Here is a 21,150-nt window from a genome sequence, read left to right as displayed (position 1 = left end):
GAGGGCAAGGACTGTCTTTTGCCTCTTTTTGTATCCCCAGAACTCGGCATAGGTCCCAGCACATAGCAGGCACTCAATAAATGTTCATCAAATGAGTGAATAAATGATAACTAACCTTGACGTTGAAGAGTCAAGAAAACACGCCTCTCTCTCACACTTTACTGCACGCACTATAATAATGATAATAACAGCTAACATTTATATGGTACTTACTATGTGCCAGGCATTGTGCTATGTGCTCTCCAATTATTATCTCATTTGATCCTCCCAATAACTCTGGGAGATAGATGCTATTATTATCCCCATATTACAGATGAGGAAACTGAGGCAGAGGTTAGGTGACTTGTCCAGGGTCACACAGCTAATAAGTGTCTAAGGCTAGACTTGAACTCAGGTCTTCCTGATGGCACTCCATCTACTCCTTCAGCTGGCTGGTTTTGCTGGGCTGCCTTCCTTTTTCTTTTAAAATCACTGTGACAAGGGCGAGGACACTGGTGAAGGACTTATTTGTAAACAAATAAGATGTAAAAACAAAAAGCATCGCTCACTTTTTTTTCATTTGAAAAGCAGATGTTCTGACATTCATCTGTATCTTCCTACTGAGTTCTGTCCTTACCACATGGCATTTTCCCCCAGTTAGGGAGTCCTCCATGTCATCTGCAGAATTTGTGTGTGCAGCACTTTCCTAACACTGCAGCTTCACTGAAAATGGGGAGAGGTGAGGAGGAAGCTGGGAAAAGGCAGACTTCTCAGTGAGCGGATCGCAGATGTGAGCTCTATGTATTCCTTACCTGCACAAGGCTTCTCTGCCCAGAACTCCCATCCCCACCCCCAACAAGGACAGTGTACAGGACTCCGTGTTCTTAGACTGTTCTCATGACACCCAGGACAATGAAACAGAGGGACAGACCTTGGCCTGGGAACAGTCTAACCTAACAGCTCAGCATTCCTAATTTAAAATTGATGGCATCATGGGGCAGCTAGATGGTGCAGTGGTTACAGCACCGGTGCTGGAGTCAGGAGGACCTGAGTTCAAATCCGGCCTCAGACACATAACACTTCTAGCTGTGGGACTCTGGGCAAGTCACTTAACCCCAATTGCCTCACTTAAAAAAAAATTGGTGGCATCAATTACAGAAAGAAATGCAATCCCAGTTTTCAGGTGAACACTCAACTTTCCTTCACCATTTCTTGCAAGGTCTGGGAAGATGAAGCATCCCAAGTGCTTTGCTGCAGGCATTGTCACCTTCATATTGATTTTTTAATTAGACTCTTCCTTGACTCTTCTCTGCAGAGAGAACTACCTTGGAGGCAGAGACAGACACAACCCACAAGTGACTGGGCCAGAGCGGTCTTTGGACTAATTAGTGTCGGAGAATTTGGTCGATTGTTCCTGTCTCCTTCAGACAGTCTCAAGGCTGGCCCTGGGCTCTCTTTTCCTCTTGCTCTATACCATTTCACTCAGTGATCAGCTCCCAAGATTTTCGGTGGCATCTCTATGCCGATGGTTCCCAAATGATGAGCTTGGTAAGTAGCTTCAGAGGATCTGTCTCAGAGGAAGCATTTTCTCTCTCAACGCGCCCTAGAAAGCCAGGTCCAGTATAGCAAAGGTAACGGTACTGTTACTGTTCTTCCCTCTCTTCCTGGAGAGATCCATCCCACAAGACACATCTGGAACTTTCTCTTTGTTTTTGTTTTTTTTTTTGGTGGTTCAACAATCTTTTTATTTTGTTTTATTTTAATATACATTTCTTTATTTTTAGTTTTCAACATTTACTTCCACAAGATTTTGAGTTCCAAATTTTCACCCCATCTCGCCCCTTCCCCCACCCCAAGATGGCATGCATTCTGAATACCCCTTGCCCTAGTCTCCCTCTCTTCTATCTTTCCCCCCTTCTCTTATCCCCTACCCCTTCTATTTTTCTGTAGGGCAGGATAGACGTCTGTACCCCATTTCCTGTATTTCTTATTTCCCAGTTGTGTGTGAAAACATTTTTTTTTATACATATGTTTTTAAAACTTTGGGTTCCAAATTTTCTCCCTTCCTCCCTCCCCACCCACCCTCATTGAAAAGGCAAGCAACCCAATACAGGTTATACATGTGCAGTTACGCAAAACACTTCCTTAGTAGACACATTGTGAACACTAATTTCCCTTAACCCTATCGTGCCCCCCCATTTATTCTATTCTTTCTTTTGACCCTGTCCCTCCTCAGAAGTATTTGCTTCTGATTACCCCCTTTCCCAATCTGCCCTCCTCTCTATCATCCCCCTGCTCTCTTGCCCCCCCTATTTTCCTGTAGGGTAAGACAGATTTCCATACCCAACTGAATGTGTATGTTATTCCCTCCTTAAGCCAAATCCTATGAGAATAAGATTCACTCATTCCTTCTTACCATCCCCCATTTCCCCTCCACTGTAAGAGCCTTTTGTTTTGTTTTGTTTTTGGGGGGAGATAATTTACCCCATTCCACCTCTCCCTTTCTTCTTCTCCTAGTATAATGCTCTCTCATCCCTTAATTTTATTCTCCAGATAGGACCCCTTCATCTTTAACTCATCCTGTGCCCTCTATCCTTCTATCTATCTATCTATCTATCTATCTATCTATCTATCTATCTATCTATCTATCTATCTATCTATCTGTCTATCTATCTATCTATCTATCTATCTATCTATCTATCTATATACATACATATAATTTTCCCTCCAACTACCCTAATACTGACAAAGGTCTCATGAGTTATAAATATCATCTTTCCATGCAGGAATGTAAACAGTTCAACCTTAATAAGTCTCTTATGATTTCTCTTTCCTGTTTACCTCTTCATGTTCCACTTGAGTCTTGTATTTGAAAGTCAAATTTTCTATTCAGCTCTGGTCTTTTCATCAAGAATGCTTGAAAGTCCTCTATTTCACTGAATGACCATTTTTTCCCCTGAAGGATTATACTCAGTTTTGCTGGGTAGGTGATTCTTGGTTGTAATCCTATCTCCTTTGCCCTCCAGAATATTATATTCCATGCCCTGCTGTCCTTTAATGTAGAAGCTGCTAAATCTTGTGTTATCCTGATTGTGTTTCCACAATACTTGAATTGTTTCTTTCTGGCAGCTTGTAATATTTTCTCCTTGACCTGGGAACTCTGGAATTTGGCTACAATATTCCTAGGAGTTTTCCTTTGGGGATCTCTTTCAGGAGGAGATCGTGGATTCTTTCAATTTCTATTTTGCCCTCTGGTTCTAAAATATCAGGGCAGTTTTCCTTGATAATTTCTTGAAAGATGATGTCTAGGCTCTTTTTTGATCATGGCTTTCAGATAGTCCAAATTTTTAAATTCTCTCTCCTGGATCTATTTTCCAGGTCAGTTGTTTTTCCAATGAGATATTTCACATTGTCTTCCAATTTTTCATTCTTTTGGATTTGTTTTACAGTGTCTTGATTTCTCATAAAGTCACTAGCTTCCAATTGCTCTATTCTAATTTTTAAGGAAGTATTTTCTTCAGTAAGCTTTTGGACTTCCTTTTCCATTTGGCCAATTTTCTTTTTAGGGCATTCTCTCCTCATTGGCTTTTTGGACCTCTTTTGCCATTTGGGTTAGGCTATTTTTTAAGGTGTTATTTTCTTCAGTATTTTTTTGGGTCTCCTTTAGCAAGCTGTTGACTTGTTTTTCATGATTTTCTTGCATCACTCTCATTTCTCTTCCAGTTTTTCCTCTACTTCCTTACTTGCTTCTCAAAATCCCTTTTGAGCTCTTCCAAGGCCTGGGACTGATTCATATTTTTCTTGGAGGCTTTGGATGTAGGAGCTTTGACTTTGTTGTCTTCTTCTGGTTCTATGTTTTGATCTTCTTTGTCACCAAAGTAAGATAATATAGTCTGACTCTTTTTGCTCTGCTTGCTCATGATTCTGGCCAATTACTTGAGTTTTAAACTCTTTGTTAAGGTAAGAGTCTGCTTCCAATGTGGAGAATGTACTGTCCCAAGCTTTGAGGTTTATACAGCTGTTTTCAGAGATACTTGTAGGGACCTGTAAATTCTCAGTTATTGCAAGGTGGTATGATAAGGGGCGAGGTGTTTACTCCTTTCCTGGCTTGTGCTCTGGTCTATTAGCGATCACAAACACTCCTTTCTGTCCTGGAACTGTGAGGAGGGTTTTCTCTTCACAGCCACTACAAGTTCCACCACGCCAGCACTCCTCCTCGCCCCAGGACCTCTCCCCAGAACTGTGACCCAGATCCAAGCACAGGCAAAGCAAGAGATTCCTGCCTCAGCACTGGCAAAGAGATCCCTGAAATCCCCATCTGATCAGCCACTTGATTCCCCCTCAGATTGTGGGCCAGAACCTCAGGACACAGCCACTGCCCCAGTGCCTGCGCTCTGCGCTCTGGAACTGGCTCTGAGATCTAGCTCTGCTCTCACCGTAGAAACAGACTTTCCCCACTGTCCTTCTAAGCTGTCTTTGGCATTCCTGGGTTGAGAAGTCTGGAAACCACCACAGCTACCTGTGATTCAGTCCTCTGAGGCCTGCTCCAGGTTCGCTGTGGCCTGTGCCCCCACACCGCACTGTGCTCCTCTACTTGCCTCTCTCGATATACCTTTCTGATCAATCATCCAGATTGTCTTGGGCTGGAAATTTGCTTCACCCTGTCTTTTTGTGGGTTCTGCTGCTTTAGAATTTGTTTAGAGCCATTTTTTATAGGTATTTGGAGGGGTTTGGGGGAGAGCTCAAGCAAGTTGCTGCTTTCACTCCACCATCTTGGCTCCGCCTCCCTAGCCCGAACTTTCCGGTGTTTTGAGAGTATAAATGTATCCTCTCTGGGCTGTAAACCTTAACCCTGTTTATCTCCCTCATGTGAATAAATCTTCTTGACTAAGATGCATGAGTCATCATTAGCGATTGCCAAAGTTTAAATTTTTCATGCAAAGGAGTTATCTAATTGAGCTGGTTCCACTCTTGATGCATAGAACTGTGTGAATGTCTTCTCAAAGTTTCATTGTGATCTATGTCAATATTTTTGTACGTGTTTAAAAACATTTCCAGAGATTGAAGACACTTCTCAGAACTAATCAATGCAATTCCTTTTTTGTAGTTCAGTGATGCTTTTTTAACATCACTGTCACTCCCAATGACACCCTGAACCCAACCGTCATCAACAACACCTTCCTTTGTAACAAATTAGAAATAAAACTAACCAATACTTTGAGCCCTTCTGCCAATTCTCATTCTGCACCCCTCGTGCAACACCCTCTGTTGAGAGGGCAGCAGGTGCATGCTTTGGCCTCTGGAGTCCAGCCTGCTGTGATAGTTGGGCCAACTGTGTGAGCTGAAGAAGCAAGAACATGAGTCTTTCTGTTTCAGAGTTCCTCTAGGTTACAAATGCAGACTAGGAGGCCCTTGACATAGGTAAGACTACCAAGCCTGCATCAAGCCCAGACAAGTCCAGAGACATAAGTCCCCCTGAACCCAACGGGATTGGATCTAAACTCATCACCTGGCTCTGATGGGTCCGTTCTGCCTGAACTTATAGTACCTCTTTTAGGTGAAGCAGCTACCACACCAACAGAAGAACAAGATGGAAAAGCAGTCATATCTGGTTACACCTGCGGTATGACTGGGCAAGCACATTCAAGGGTACAGTCAACAGTTTCACAAAGATTAGGTTGGGCAGAAGTTTGTGTACCCTAGACTGATATTCAACACCGCCCACACCATCAAGGATCCTTCCTATAGCCTGACCTAAGGGAACTCAGGAGGCAGAGGCACAATGGAGGAGTAGAGGAAGCTTCATAGTTGAGCTCCCCCAAATCATGTGTCGCATCAAGTTCTGGAGGGGCACAGCCGACAGAAAGGGGGGTAGAGATGTATTTCCAGCCCAGGACAACCTAGGAAGTCAGCAGGCCAGGTCTGTGTCTTGGGGTGGAGGCAGCACCCAAGCTGTGGGCCTTGGAGGCAGGTGTAATGGCAGCAGGAGCTCTCATCCAGCCAGAAATGGCAAGGAGATTGCAGCCCCGGTCACAAAGGGCTTATGGGGCCCACTGCACTAGGGCGGGGCACAAGACTACGTTCTGTCCGGCAAGTCCACTGTCCATATCCGTTGCCAGGGCACGGTGCAAGAGTGGAGAGGAGAGCTGGAGCCAGGGCCTGAGGGGCAACAGCACTTGCTGCTGTCAGGGGTCAGGAGCCCTTCCTGGTAAGGACCAAGGCACAGTCCAGAAGAGCAGTGACCACACTTCTCCCGGAATCACACCGCCTTGGAAGCATTGGAGACTGATAGACTCCAGAAACTGGTTGTGAAAACAGCAGCATGAAAAGCCTCAGGCTTGGGACAGTCCCCCCTCCGCCACACCCCAGTGGGCAGAGCTCAATGTTAAAGTTCAAAGTCAACAAACAGGCTGGAAAAATAAGCAAACAACAACCAAAAGAAACTGACTTTAAATATCCCTATGGTGAAGGGAAGAGGGAGACACAGACTCAGAGGACAACAATCTGAAAATAGCTATAAGCAAAGTCTCAAAGGAAAACAAATGCAAATTGGACACAAGCCCTAAAAGGATTCTGGAAGAGGCAAAGAAAAAGCAAAAAAAAAAAAAAAGGATTTTAAAAATCAAATAAGAATGGTAGAGGAAAAACTGGGGAAAGAAATGAGACTGATGCAAAAAATAATTATGAAAAAATAATTAACAGTTTGGTTAAAAACAATAAAAGAGGAACAGCTAGGTTGCATTGTGGGTAGAGTACCAGCCCTCCAAACAGGAGGACCTGAGCTCAAATCCGGTCTCAGACACTAGCTGTGTGACCCTGGGCAAGTCACTTAACCCCAACTGCCTTGACAAGAAAAAAAAAAAAGACCCTTATGAAACAGAATTGGCCAGGTGGCAAAAGACAAACAAAATCTCACAGAAGAAAATAATTTCTTAAAAATTAGAATTGGTCAAATAGAAGCTAATGACCACATGAGACATCATGAAACAACATAGAAAGAATTAAAAATTAGAAGAAAATGTGAAATAATCCCATCAGAAAAATTGACCTGGAAAATCGATTGAGGAGAGTCAATTTAAGAATTATTGAACTACTTGAAAGGTATGATCAAAATAAGAATCTAGACATCATATTTCAAGAAGCTATAAAGATAACTGTGCTGGTATTTTGGACCAGAAGATAAAAGAGAAATTGAAAGAATCTACCAATCATCTCCTGATGGAGATCTCAAAATTAAAACTCCCAGGAAAATTATAGTCAAAATTCAAAGTTCCCAGGTCAAGGAGAAAATATTATGAGCATCCAGAAAGAAATCATTCAAATATTATGGAGCCACAGTCAGAATCACAAAAGAATTAGCAGCTACTGCTATAAAAGAGTAGAGGACTTGAAATATGACATTCCACAAGGCAAAGGAGCTAGGATTACAATCAAGAATAACCTACCCAGGGCCGAGCTAATATTATAATAAAAATGACAATCCTACCTAAGCTAATTTACTTATTCAGTGCCATACCAATCAAACTACCAAAAAAAATTATTTAATAGAGTTAGAAAAAATAACAAGAAGATTAATTTGGAAAAACAAAAGGCCCAGAATATCAAAGGAACTAATGAAAAGAAATGCAGGGGAAGGTGGCCTAGCAATTCCAAATCTTAAATTGTATTATAAAGCAGCAATCATCAAAACTGCTTGGTACTGGCTAAGAAATAGGGAGGTGGATCAGTGGAATAGGTTAAATATGCAAGACACAGTAGTCAATGACTATAGTAATCTATTATTTGATAAACCCAAAGACCCCACCCTCTGGGATAAGAACCCACTCTTTGAAAAAAAGGACCCACATGTACAAAAATATTCATAGCAGCTCTTTTTGTGGTGGCAAAGAATTGGAAACTGAGAGGATGCCCATCAATTGGGGAATGGCTGAGCAAGTTGTGGTATATGAATGTAATGGAATACTATTGTGCTATAAGAAATGATGAACAGGCTGACTTCAGAAAAACCTGGGAAGACTTATATGGTCTGATGCTGAGTGAAGTGAGCAGAACCAAGAGGACTTTGTATACAATAGCAGCCACATTATGCAATGACTAAGAATGTTAAACTGAACCCTTCTCAGCATTACGAGGATCTAAGACATCTCCAGAGGCCTTGGAATGGAAAATGCTGTCCACATCCAAAGAAAGAACTATGGAAGTTGAATCGCTATCACTTATTTTTACCTTCAGTTGAGTTTTGTTTCATGTTTCTGATGGTTCCTCCTATTGGTTTTAATTTTTACTTACAACTTCACTAATGTGAAAATATGTTTAATGGGTATGTAAATGTAAAGCCTATGTCAGATTGTGTGCCGTCTTGGGGAGGGTGGGGGGGGGGAGAAAAAGGGAGAAAAAATTTTCAACTCAAAAGCATATGGAAAAAATAAATTTAAAATAAATAAATAAATAAATAAATAAAGAATCACCTACCCAGCAAAACTGAGTATGTCCTTCAGGGGGAAAAACAGATATTTAATGAATAGAGGACTTTCAAGCATTACTGACAAACAGATAAAAAAATTCAAGCAGAATAAAAATTTGACATTTAAACACGACTCAAGAGAAGCATAAAAAGGTAAACATGAAAGAGAAATAAAGAGGGACTCAGTAAAGTTAAACTATTTATATTCCTGTGTGGCAAGATGATTCATGTAACTTCCAAGAACTTTATCATTATAAGGGCAGTTAGACAGAGTCTACATAGACAGAGGGCACAGGCCTGAGTCAATTATATTGGGATGATCTAAAAAAAAAAATGGAGGGGTGAGAAAGAGGGATGCACTAGGAGAAGGGGTAGAAATAGGAAAAATGGATAAGTAGCATGCAAGGGGGAAATTGGGGAGTGAAACAACACTTGAACCTCACTCTCATCTGAAGTGGTTCAAAGAGCGAAGAATACACACTTAGCTGGATACAGAAATCTATCTTACCCAAGAGGAAGTAGGAAGGAAAGGGCCTCAGAGAAAGTGCTGGTAGGGAGTAGAGGGTGAGAAGCAGGACAGCAGATTAAGGGAGGCAATGATCAGAAGAAAAACAGATTGTTGAGGAGGAAAAAAAAATTTAAAAAAAGATAAAGAAGGATAAATGGAAGAAAATAGGATGAAGGTAATCATACCTGTAAACATGAATGGGATGAACTCACTCATAAAATGGAAGTGGACAGCAGAATGGGTTAGAAATCAGAATCCAACAATATGTTGTTTACAAGAAAGAGACTTGAAACAGAAAGACACACAGTTAAAATAAGGAGATGGAGCAGGATCTATTGTTCTCAGCTAAAGTTAAAAAAAAAAAAGACAGGGGTAGCAACCATGATCTCAGACAAAGAAAAAGCAAATATAGACCTAATTAAAAGAAAGAATCAGGAAACCATTTTCCTAAGAGGTATCATAGACAATGAAGTAATATTAATACTAAACATATGCACCAAATGGCATGGCATCCAAATTCTTAAAAGAAAATTTAAATGAATTACAGGAGGAGATAAATAGTAAAACTATGCTAGTGGGGAACCTCAATTTAAACCTCTCAGAACCAGATAAATTAACTACAAAATAAATAAGAAAGGAGATTAATAGAATCTTAGAACAACTAAATGTGACAGACACCTGGGAACAGACAGGAGTATACATTTTCTCATCTGTATAAGTCACCTTTACAAAAATTGGCCATATTATTAGAGCATAAAGCCACACAAACAAATGTAGAATATATATTGAATGTAACAAATTCAAGCCACACTACAACAAAAAAAATTCATTAAATTAAGGGCCTTGGAAGCATAGATTAAAAATTAATTGGAAACTAAATAATCTAATCCTAAAGAATGAATGGATTAAAGAATAAATTATAGAAACAATAATTTGATTAAAGATAATGATAACATTGAGATAATATATCAAAATTTGTGGTATGCAGTCAAAAGTTGTACTTGGAGGAAATTTTTTATCTTTAAATGCTTGCATCAATAAAAAAAGAAAAAGAACAGATCAGTGAATTGAGCATGCAACTTTAAAAACTGGAAAAATAACAAATGTAAAATCCTTAATTAACACCAAAATAGAAATCCTGAAAATCAAAGGAGAGATCAATAAAAAGTAGGAAAAAAAAAAAAGCAACTGAACTAGTAAATAAAACTAGGGGCTGGTGTGATTTAAAAAAAAAAACACCACAATACACAATAGAACAAACCATTGGTTAATTTTATTTTTAAAAAAGAAAGAAAATCAAATTACCAGTATTAAAAATATAAAGGATAAATGTACTACCAATGAAGATGAAATTAATCCAATTATTAGGAGATATTTTACCCAATTATATGCTAGCAAAACTTACACTCTGAGTAAAATGGATTAATATTTACAAAGATACAAATTAACAGAAGAGGAAATAGAATACTTGAAAACCCTGTGAGTGGCATCACTCAAATTTAAAATAAAACAAAACACAGAGGAGTCCAAGGAGAAACAGAAAGTTAATTTATTATAGCTATAATTATTATTATTATTTCAAATCTCAAGATTTGGGTGTCCTCACACCAATGGCTCTGATGAGAGGAGACAACCCGAAGAGGTGGAAATCAGTTTATATAACCCTGAAGGTTCAATTTCCCCTCCCTCACAACTGTCCATCAACTCGGCTCACAATCTCACAAGCCAGACTCTAACATAGGACAAAGGACATAGTATACATCTCTGTATTTCTCAGTTTATTGAGATAATGTCAAAGAAGTACTAAAAAATGTGCAGTTAGGAAGATAATTTACAATTGTTTTGGAAGGTCTTAGGGATTGAACAGACAATGCTGGGAACTGGAAGACATCTGAATAAGATCCTGTCAAAGGGAGATAAGGGGAGTAGATAAGGAATCTTTTAAGGATCTTCTGGAGGCAGATTCTTTTTAGGGGCAAAGATGCATTTGAATAAGATTAAAAAGTAGGTTAAGGCTTAACCACTAGACAAATTTTAACTACTGATATATTACACTAAAAAATAACTTACAGAAATCTATTCTTAACCCTATCCTACCTTCTGAACTCATTACCTTAATTACACTGAGAAGTCTTCACTGGGACATCCCATTCAATCCCTCCTCTTATTCTATACTATCTGAAGACTACTCACATCCCACTAAATCTTAGTAACCATCAGGGTGGTCTCAAACTGGCATTCAACCCTGACTCTTCAGAACCATCAGCTTGATTTCTTTCCTTTCTATCTTAACCAAAATGGGACAAGGAGTCCTGCATAAAGGGGAGACACAGCGGGAGTAGGATAATTCCCCTCAAATGTCACAATAAGTGTCTTTAGAAATACAATACAATTTACAAACAGTAATATTTGTTACAATAAACTTAAGATAGCATCAACTGCATTTCCATATAATCACATATAGAAATTGTCATTCTTATGATAGCTTTAACACTTGGCACCTTTCACATTAAATCTGAATTCAAATTCTTCTCAGCTCTCTTCTGTAACTATCACCCAAGCAAATATAGGCATTGACAAATCAAGGGGGCAGCCCCTTCATAAAACAGATACAGAGACCCAAAAGAAAACAATAATAATGCAATTGTCCCTTTAGGATTCAGAGAGTCTTTTCTTCTACAGCTGTGTGGCAGGGAATATCATCAATGAAGTCCTCTGGTCCTTGGTATCTGTTCCAGCACAGCATCTCAGCATCTTCTTCTTCTTGTCTTCTTGTAGGAACCAGCTTTCTGTCCATTCTCCTGCAAAAGTGATCTTAGCACAATTTTCAATTACTATATATATATATATATATATATATATATATATGAATTTTTAATCCTTATAACCCTGATCATTTTTACAAATTCAAAATTGAAATCATGGCCAATTGTCATGTTCAAGAAATTCACATCAGAACCCAGTGTCTCATACTTTGCATTAATCCACAGGATCCAGTATATATATTATTAAATAATTATATTAAATATCAAATAATCCATTTTAACACAGTACATATAAGATCTTAAATTTTTAGTCATGCCATGTTTCTCTGATGACATTTACAAAATAAACCGCAAGCCAGTCTCCTTTTAACATTATGAGTTGTAACAAAACTTTAAACAAGTATGATATTACCCAAATAACAAAATAACATTCTCACAAACCCCTGACCCAATTGTAAAGAACCCGAACTCATATGGGAACACACACAGGAACACTAGTCCCAGTTCTATAGTAACCTAAGATGTTCCATAATCTCACATGGCCTAAGGAACATCTCCAAAATGAGCCCTAAATAGCTTGCATGCATTTCCACTCTTGTTCATAAAACTTTACTAAATTGGTGTAAAAATTCTTAAATAACTCAAATTCCAGAGTATTATTAAGGAAACTGAACTCCTAGTTATCACAGAATCCCTCATAAGTCTTTCGTTAAAGGCACATAGAGATGGTTCAGTTTTCCCAGTCACACAGGACTAGGTCCAAACAATACAACAAAGTTTTCTCATAATTTGCAAAATTGCATAATTACATGAAGTCAGGTACAGATTAAACTAATCAGAGAGCTCACAATAGACTAGTTTTGAGAAGAGAGATTTATATGTAATCAAGATAACAAAGAAAACCTTAGACACAGACCATACAAATCACTACAATCAGTATTACCAATGTTAACTAACACTAAAGTTCCTTGCTCATGTACAATAGGTTTAATTTATAGGCAGTTCAAAAAGGGAGCTCTACTTCTCTGGCTTAGTGCAAAAATCCAAATCTGTGATCTCTTACCTAAACATGCTTAAAGCTTGGATTTCCATGACAGATACATTTTGGAAGCCAATCATTACATCTGTATATAATTCTTAGAGGAATCAGTCTAATCCTGTTGCTTTTCTCAAAATTTGCTATCCTATTTAATTGGACATCTATCACATTACACTTTGTCTTATTATTTTGTCTAAATATTTCCTCTCTAGGAGGATGTTATCCCTATTATTATTATTATTTGTCCATGAATGTAAGTTAAAATTATAAGCTATTCATACTTGCATTGTATTATATAACTCAGAGATGTTCCAGAGGGACAGGGTCATATATCATATCAGAAGGAAAGAACTTCCTTAGCTCTATTTGATTCCAGGCATGAGTCATATCTGATAGCCAATCATGCAGTCACTGGATGTCAAAAGCAGGGCGTAGGATTAATCAGGTGGGAATTTTCCTTTTCAGAAAGGAAACAGCACAATTGGGAAATAGAGTCAGGAAGATCCTACCTAAGCTGTGTCCAAGGTCGTCCTCAAAACTCTTCCCAGGCACAGACACCCACCTTTATCAGGTCTCAGCCTGCAGCACATGCCGTTCTATTATTGGCTTCATGACAACTCAGACAAGTATCCTGGTAATCAAAACTCAAAACAATAGTAAATGTCTGTCCCATAAAATCACAAATCCTAGATAATAAGAATTTAATCTCACATTGGTAATAGTAAGAGACTGATCACAGAAAAATACTACTGCTTTCATAATTCCTTTAAACAATGGGAACATCTTGAGGTGAGTATAATCGTTTATGATCAATTGAACCCCAATAAGGGCCCAAAACCTGAATTTTTTTTTCCAAGTGAACCAAAAACACCCCTTTCCAGGACCAGATAGAACTGACCAGCATTCTTTCTGTGTGTTATCACTGAGCCCAAGATGTCTGGGACCAAACACCCTCCAGAACAATGGGACTTCTCTTATCTTGGTATCTTATGGACATAGACTATGCTATGTCATGTTAATGGTAAAAGAAACACAGATATCTTGGTCTATAATTTCAACTGACACTTGAACACCCTCCTGTTCCACTGAATTTACAACCCATTCAATTAAGAAAATTCCCTTCCCATGCCACATGTCAAACAAACATATGGAGGCTGCACTTTTTTTTTTTCCCTCTCAGGGCAGATGACCTTGCCCCCCCCCACAGATAGTTTCCAGGGAACCTGGCAAGTTTACAAAATAAGGGGAATTGCCACGTGCCCCTCCCTTTCACACACAAGTAATCAATTAATAATCTTAGGTTTTGACATTAAAACAATAACCCCAAATAACTTAGTTAACAATCTCACAAATTTTATAAATTATAACAAAACAATTTCAACTGAAAATTCCCTTTCAATAGAGACAAAGTTTGGAAATTTATACTTTCTTAAATTACAATGCTTAAAAGGAAATGTTACAAAACAGGATCATATAAAATGCCCCAACAGCCAAACTGTTTCCTTTTTCTCTTTTCTCTGAAGACACAATTAATTTAACATTCTAGATTATAAAAGAAATTACCCTTCCAGCAACATAACTAATACAATTGACCCAATAAAAAAATCTTTCTTCTTTCTAGACCCCTTCACCAGGGCCAACAGTCTCCTGGGGCCACTCCCACCCCTATAGACTGCCTTCATTTTATCTATGCTACTTTTACTGGTCTGATAGCTCCAGGCTACATAGACTCCCTCTACCACTAGTCCCTGCCTTAAAAGCCTGGCTCATACTGACCATCCCCCAACAAACCTGGCTGTTAGCCTCATAAAAAACTAACAATATTTAGCTTATATATAAAAAATTGCTTTTCTGACAACGCAGATGATACAGTTGCTTACCAAATTATGCAATAAAGAAAAAATTTTAGAAACATTTTATCATCTATTTAAACTTTAAAATCAAAACCAATTAATTACCTCTCTGATGACTTTAATCAGAGACCCAAATTGCCTTACACAGAGAATCATTCATCTCATCACCACTGACATAAATTTCATATCAAAGAAAATCCACATTAAGTTAACAAATATAAAGCAATTATGTTTAACTTAAAATAGTTTGCATTCAGATAGCATGTTCTACACTAAGCATTGTGCCAAGAACCTTTACAGTCATGTGTTCTTCATAACATCCCTGGGGATGAATTCCACCACCATCCCCTTACTGAACAGTAAACTAAAGTAAATAGAACTTTCTTGCGGCCATATAGTTAATAGATTTCTTAATGCCAAATAACAATATGTACTCTTAAAATTATACAAATATACATCTCTGAGTTCAATACCCATGACCCTTTATAAAGGAATATTATCCACAAATTCATATATATTTCTTCAATATTTCAGTTCCCCATTCATGTCCACATTTTCTTGCAAAAGTTTTACAAACAGTTTGGAATCACCTACTGTTTAAAATGGCCCGAGCCAGCATTCTAACTACTTCCTTCTTTGGCCCAGGAAGAAAAAGCAAGCCTAAGGAATTTAAATCAATGCTGACAAAATAGGATCAGCTTTCCCTCCAGGTGGACACCTCTGGAGTTTGATAATTAATTTCACAGTAATAATCATACCTCATGCTAACCAATATCTTTATCATAGCCAATATCCACATTAGATTTAATAGAACCCACCCACAGATCTAGCCTGAAAGGTGGGTGGACATAATTCCTTCCATCTCTCTATAACTTTATCTATTGATTTTTTTTTAATTAGGCTAAAAAAAAGAATTTATTTTTTCGACTTTCTCCTTTAAACAGACTACTTCCTCATGCTTTCTCAACTTACCCATACAGCTTTCTTTTGCATTTCTGAAGGGAGATAACTGAATGGGGCTTCCCCTCCCCCTCTCTTTCTCAACCACTCTTACAACTTTATTATGCATTCTAAACAGTTCACCCAGTACACAATTTTTCTCCACTGTTCTTTAGTTTCTTTCAATTTACTTTAATAACATTCAAATTACGAAAAGCTACTTAACATAGCAGCACAAAAGTTTACCAATTTGAAACAATACTAAGTGTTTTAAAACTTGAAAAGGCACCTCCCAATCATATGAAATAAAATGAAGTATCAAATTTCAGATCCTTATATTTTCAATTATATTTAACTTAGTGCCAAACAGTATAATAAATTCTGAACATCACATTTCATTTCCTTTGCAGTCACTGGACCTAGCCATCCCAACAAGCTGTGGCCCCTCAAGGCAGCCCCCCCACAGGTGCCCATAGATTACCTTTGTGTTCTGGTTTCTGCTCAATTTGCCTTTCTTTGATCTGAGGGGGAAAGATGCACTCTCGTTTCCTCCTTATCTCTCTCTCTCCCAAATTCCAACTTAAGAAGAGAATATTCTCCAACAACTCTTCAAGAGTTTCCAAACCTTTTTACTTTCAAAACCTCTATTCACACTATAAAGTACTTTTCTTTCTCTCTCTCATCCACCCACTCCTCTAAGGCTGCTGTTACCAGGGAGGAAGGAGGGAGGGAGAAACAGAGTGGCTGCCTGACTGCAAAGGTTCATACCACACACACAAAGACACAAACACAGAAATTAGACATATAACAAATTGCTGTAAAATCCTCAAATCATTAAATCATATTTAACTATTTTCTTTATCTTTCCTTTTGTATTTTGGTGGTTCATTCCAATTCTAAAGCTTATTCCACAAGGGACTAATTTCTTGGCATACCTTCCTTCTGCTCTGCAGTACAGGATTTAGACTGCTCTTTACCCATGTTAAAATTTATCTGAAAATCTGTCGCCAGATTCTCTCAGGTCAAGGACCTAAGAATTTTTCAGGACCTAACCCTAGGCCCTCAGGAAGGGATCGCACCCTTCCCTCAGTCAGGACCTAACCTTAGGCCCTCTCGGGGGAATCGCTCCCTTCCCTCAGTCACCTGAATGCTGGATTGTCGGAGTCTCTCCACGGGTAATCCACCTTATCCCCAAGACCCACAAGTCCTGGCTCCCTCAGACTTACATGATGGCTCTCTCTTCAATGGCCGGAGTTTTGCACCTATACCACTATTGGAGCTTCTCCCTGTTTTGTTTCTGCTCCTCCAAGTTTCCTCTCTTCTGGAAGTCTGCCCCAAGGAGGGAGACCAATCCCCAAGTGTGACAGCCACCAAAAAAGCGGTTGGTGGGTGCCTGCTCTCAGCCCTTAAGAGTGTCGACTCCTAGAAGGCTTAATTCCCGGCAAATGCACCAAACTGTGTGGGATGCCACTCAAATTTAAAATAAAACAAAACAGAGGAGTCCAAGGAGAAACAGAAAGTTAATTTATTATAGCTATAATTATTATTATTATTTCAAATCTCAAGATTTGGGTGTCCTCACACCAATGGCTCTGATGAGAGGAGACAACCCGAAGAGGTGGAAATCAGTTTATATAACCCTGAAGGTTCAATTCCCCCTCCCTTACAGCTGTCCATCAACTCGGCTCACAATCTCACAAGCCAGACTCTAACATAGGACAAAGGACATAGTATACATCTCTGTATTTCTCAGTTTGTTGAGATAATGTCAAAGAAGTACTAAAAAATGTGCAGTTAGGAAGATAATTTACAATTGTTTTGGAAGGTCTTAGGGATTGAACAGACAATGCTGGGAACTGGAAGACATCTGAATAAGATCCTGTCAAAGGGAGATAAGGGGAGTAGATAAGGAATCTTTTAAGGATCTTCTGGAGGCAGATTCTTTTTAGGGGCAAAGATGTATTTGAATAAGATTAAAAAGTAGGTTAAGGCTTAACCACTAGACAAATTTTAACTACTGATATATTACACTAAAAAATAACTTACAGAAATCTATTCTTAACCCTATCCTACCTTCTGAACTCATTACCTTAAGTATACTGAGAAGTCTTCACTGGGACATCCCATTCAACTCTATCTTAGAAGAAGAAATTGAACAAGCCATAAATGAGTTTCCTAAAAATATCCCTAGAACTAGATAAGATTTACAAGTGAATTCTACCAAACATTTAAAGAATTAATTCCAATACTATATAAACTGCTTGAAAAAAATATAAGGAGTCCTACCAAATTCCTTCTATGACACAAATATGGCTTCCCTACCTAAACCAGAGAAAGCAAAAACAAGAGGAAGAAAACTATGGATCAATTTCCCTAAAGAATATGAATGCAAAATTTTTAAATAAAATACTATCAAGGAGGTTACAGCAACATATCACAAAGAAAACATACTATGACCAGGTGGGAAATATAACTGACTCTATCAATGAAAAAACAACAAAAATCACATGATTATCTCAATAGATGCAAAAAAAGCTTTCAACAAAATATGACACCCATTCCTATCTTAAAAAATACCAGAAAGCAAAGGAATACATGAAGCTTTTCTTAAAATGATAAGCCGTTATCTATCTAGAACCAAGAACAAGCATTGTCCATAATGAGATAATGGGATAAACACAAAGCCTTCCCATTAAGATCAGGGGCCAAGCAAGGATGAACGTTGTCATGACTATTATTCAATATTGTATGAGAAGAGCTAGCTACAGATGAAGACAAGAAAGAGTTCAAAGGAATAAGAATAAACAACAAGAAAGCAAAAAAATCTTTGCAGATAATATGATAACACTTAGAGAACCCTAGAGAATAAAAAAGAAAATAGCTGAAACAATTAACCTCAGCAAATGGAAAGGATATAAAACAAACCCACACAAACTATTAGCATTTCTATATATTATCGACAACCTAGGGCAGCTAGGTGGTGCCATAGTGCATAGAACGCTGGGTCTGGAGTCAGAAGACTCCTCTTCATGAGTTCAAATCTGGCCTCAGACACTTACCAGCTGTGTGACCCTGGGCAAGTCACTTAACTCTGTTTGCCTCAGTTTCCTCATCTGTAAAATGAGCTGCAGAAGGAAATAACAAACCACTCCAGTATCTGCCAAGAAAACCCCAAATAGGGTCAGGAGGATTTGGCCACGACTGAACAACAGATACTACCAACAAAACTCAGCAGGAAAAGATTCCATTTAAAATAATTGCAGATGGTAGAAAATATGTGGGAGTCTACCTGGCAAGACATACACAAAATGAGATGATCTAAATAGAGAACTACTCGTGAGTGGGCTAGCCAACATAATAAAAATGACAAGTCTAGCTAAATAATTTATTTATTCAGTGCCGCACCAATCACACTACCAATTATTTTATAGAGCTAGAAGAAATAATAACAAAATTCATCTGGGAAAACAAAGGGTCAAAAATATCAAGGGAATTTCTTTTTAAATGAAGATGGCCTCTAAGTACCACATCTCAAGCTGCACTACAAAATGATGATAATCAAAGCAATCTGGTATTGGCTACGAAATAGTGGTTGATCAGTGGCGCAGATTAGGTACGCGAGGCACAGTAATAAATGAGCACAGTACTCTAGTGTCTGGTAAACCCAAAGACCTAAGCATTTGGGGCAAGAACTCACTATCCAACAAAAATTGCTGGAAAAACTGGAAAGCAGTTTAGCAGAAACTAGGCCATGCCTCACACCATATTCCAAGATAAGCTCAAAATGGGTTCATGATTCAGACATAAAGGATAATACCATAAGCAAATTAGGGGAGCATGGAAAATTTTACCTGTCAGGTCTATGGATAAGGGAAGGTTTTATGACCAAACAAGAGATAGGGAGGATCATGAGAAATAAAATGGATAAATTTGATTACATGAAATTAAAATGGTTTTGCAGAAACAAAACCAATGCAGCCACAATTAGAAGGCAAGCAGGAACCAGGGGGAACTTATACAGCAAGTTCTTCTGATAAAAGCCTCATTTCTTAAACTGAGTCGAATTTACAAAAATAAAAGCCATTACCCAAGTGACAAATGATCAAAGGATATGAACAGGTAGTTTTCAGAAGAAATCAAAGTTATCAATAGTCGTGAGAAAAAAATGTTTTAAACCATTAATATAGAAATGAAAATTAAAACAACTCTGAGGTACTGATGGGGGAATCTGGACCCCTAAAATGAAAGGGCCTTGAACTTTCCCACAAATTTCAGAAGCCAGTCCTTGGCGTTTACCTGGGTCATCTGGCCTGCTCCAGCCCACCTTGATTACTTGACACTCTTTCATTCTATCCAGGCCCCTTTCTCTTTACCTTGGGACCATCCCAGGCTACTTGCCACTCCTGGATCCTATCCAGATCTTCCCACAGTCTTTCTGTATAAAACGTCAGTCTTGCCCTCATTAAACTGCTCAGACTGTTAAAATCTGGCCTGCTTGTATTGGTGGCACAATAAACTCAATACTTGGACTGAAAGAAGGCTTGAGTGTCAGATTCTTTGGAAGCAGACCTATGCCCTGTACCCTTGCACTTCAGGGTTCCTAGCACCCATAGATGGAAACAGCACCACCTCACACCCATCATTTTGGCTGATATGACAGAAAAGGAGAATGGTAAATGCTGGAGGGGATGTGGAAAAATAGGGACACTAAAGCACTATTGACCGAGCTGTGAACTGATCCAACCATTCAGAAGAATAAGGTGGAGTTTTGTCCAAGGGGTTTTAAGACTAGCTCTACTAGGTCTGCACCCCGATGAGATCAAAGGAAAAGAATCTGTATGCACAAAAGATATTCCTAGCAGCCCTTTTTGTGGTGGCAAAGAATTAGAAATTGAGGGGATGCCCATCAACTGGGGAATGGCTGAGCAAGTTGTGGTATATCAATGTAATGGAATACTATTGTGCTATAAGACTTGATGAGCAAGCTGGTTTCAGAAAAGAAATGATGAGGTTCAGGGGCACTCCAAAATGCTGGAGTGCAAGGCTGTTCCAAAAGAATTCACTCAGGCAGCCTCCAAATCAAGTAAAAGCATTTACTGAAAGTAACACACACACACACCAAGCAGGCTCCTCTGCCCCACAAGGGAGACACCAACTTAAGGCAGCAGCCCCCCCCCCGCAGTGGGGGGTACCTGATTAAGAGGGACACCCTCTGATTAAGGCAGACACCCCCTAACTAGGTAAGGCTAGGAATTCTTATAGAGGGAAAACCTGCTGTGGGAGGTGTGATGAGGTGACCAGGGACAGAAGTTCAGAGTTTCACTCATTATCTAAGCCACTGTTCAGCTTGGTGGTGGGGAGGTGGGGTAGAGAGGGGCCTCCAGTTAATTTGGTATTTCACTGAACAGCCTACTTGCATCTCATTGTCTCCTAAAGTGGCTTTAAGATAATGGGCTTCTCACTGACCACTCTATTTCAATCTCATCAGACAGATAGAGGAAAGTGAGCTGAACCAGAACCTCAGTACATAGTAACAGCAATAGAATAAGGCTGATCAACTGTCAAAGCCATAGCTACTCTGATCAAGACAATGATCTGAAATG

Source organism: Phascolarctos cinereus, unplaced genomic scaffold (assembly GCF_003287225.1).
Source record: "Phascolarctos cinereus isolate Bilbo 61053 unplaced genomic scaffold, phaCin_HiC Scaffold_4;HRSCAF=312, whole genome shotgun sequence".
Classification (NCBI taxonomy): domain Eukaryota; kingdom Metazoa; phylum Chordata; class Mammalia; order Diprotodontia; family Phascolarctidae; genus Phascolarctos; species Phascolarctos cinereus.
The sequence above is the reverse complement of the archived record's forward strand: the minus strand, read 5'-3'. Positions refer to the sequence as shown.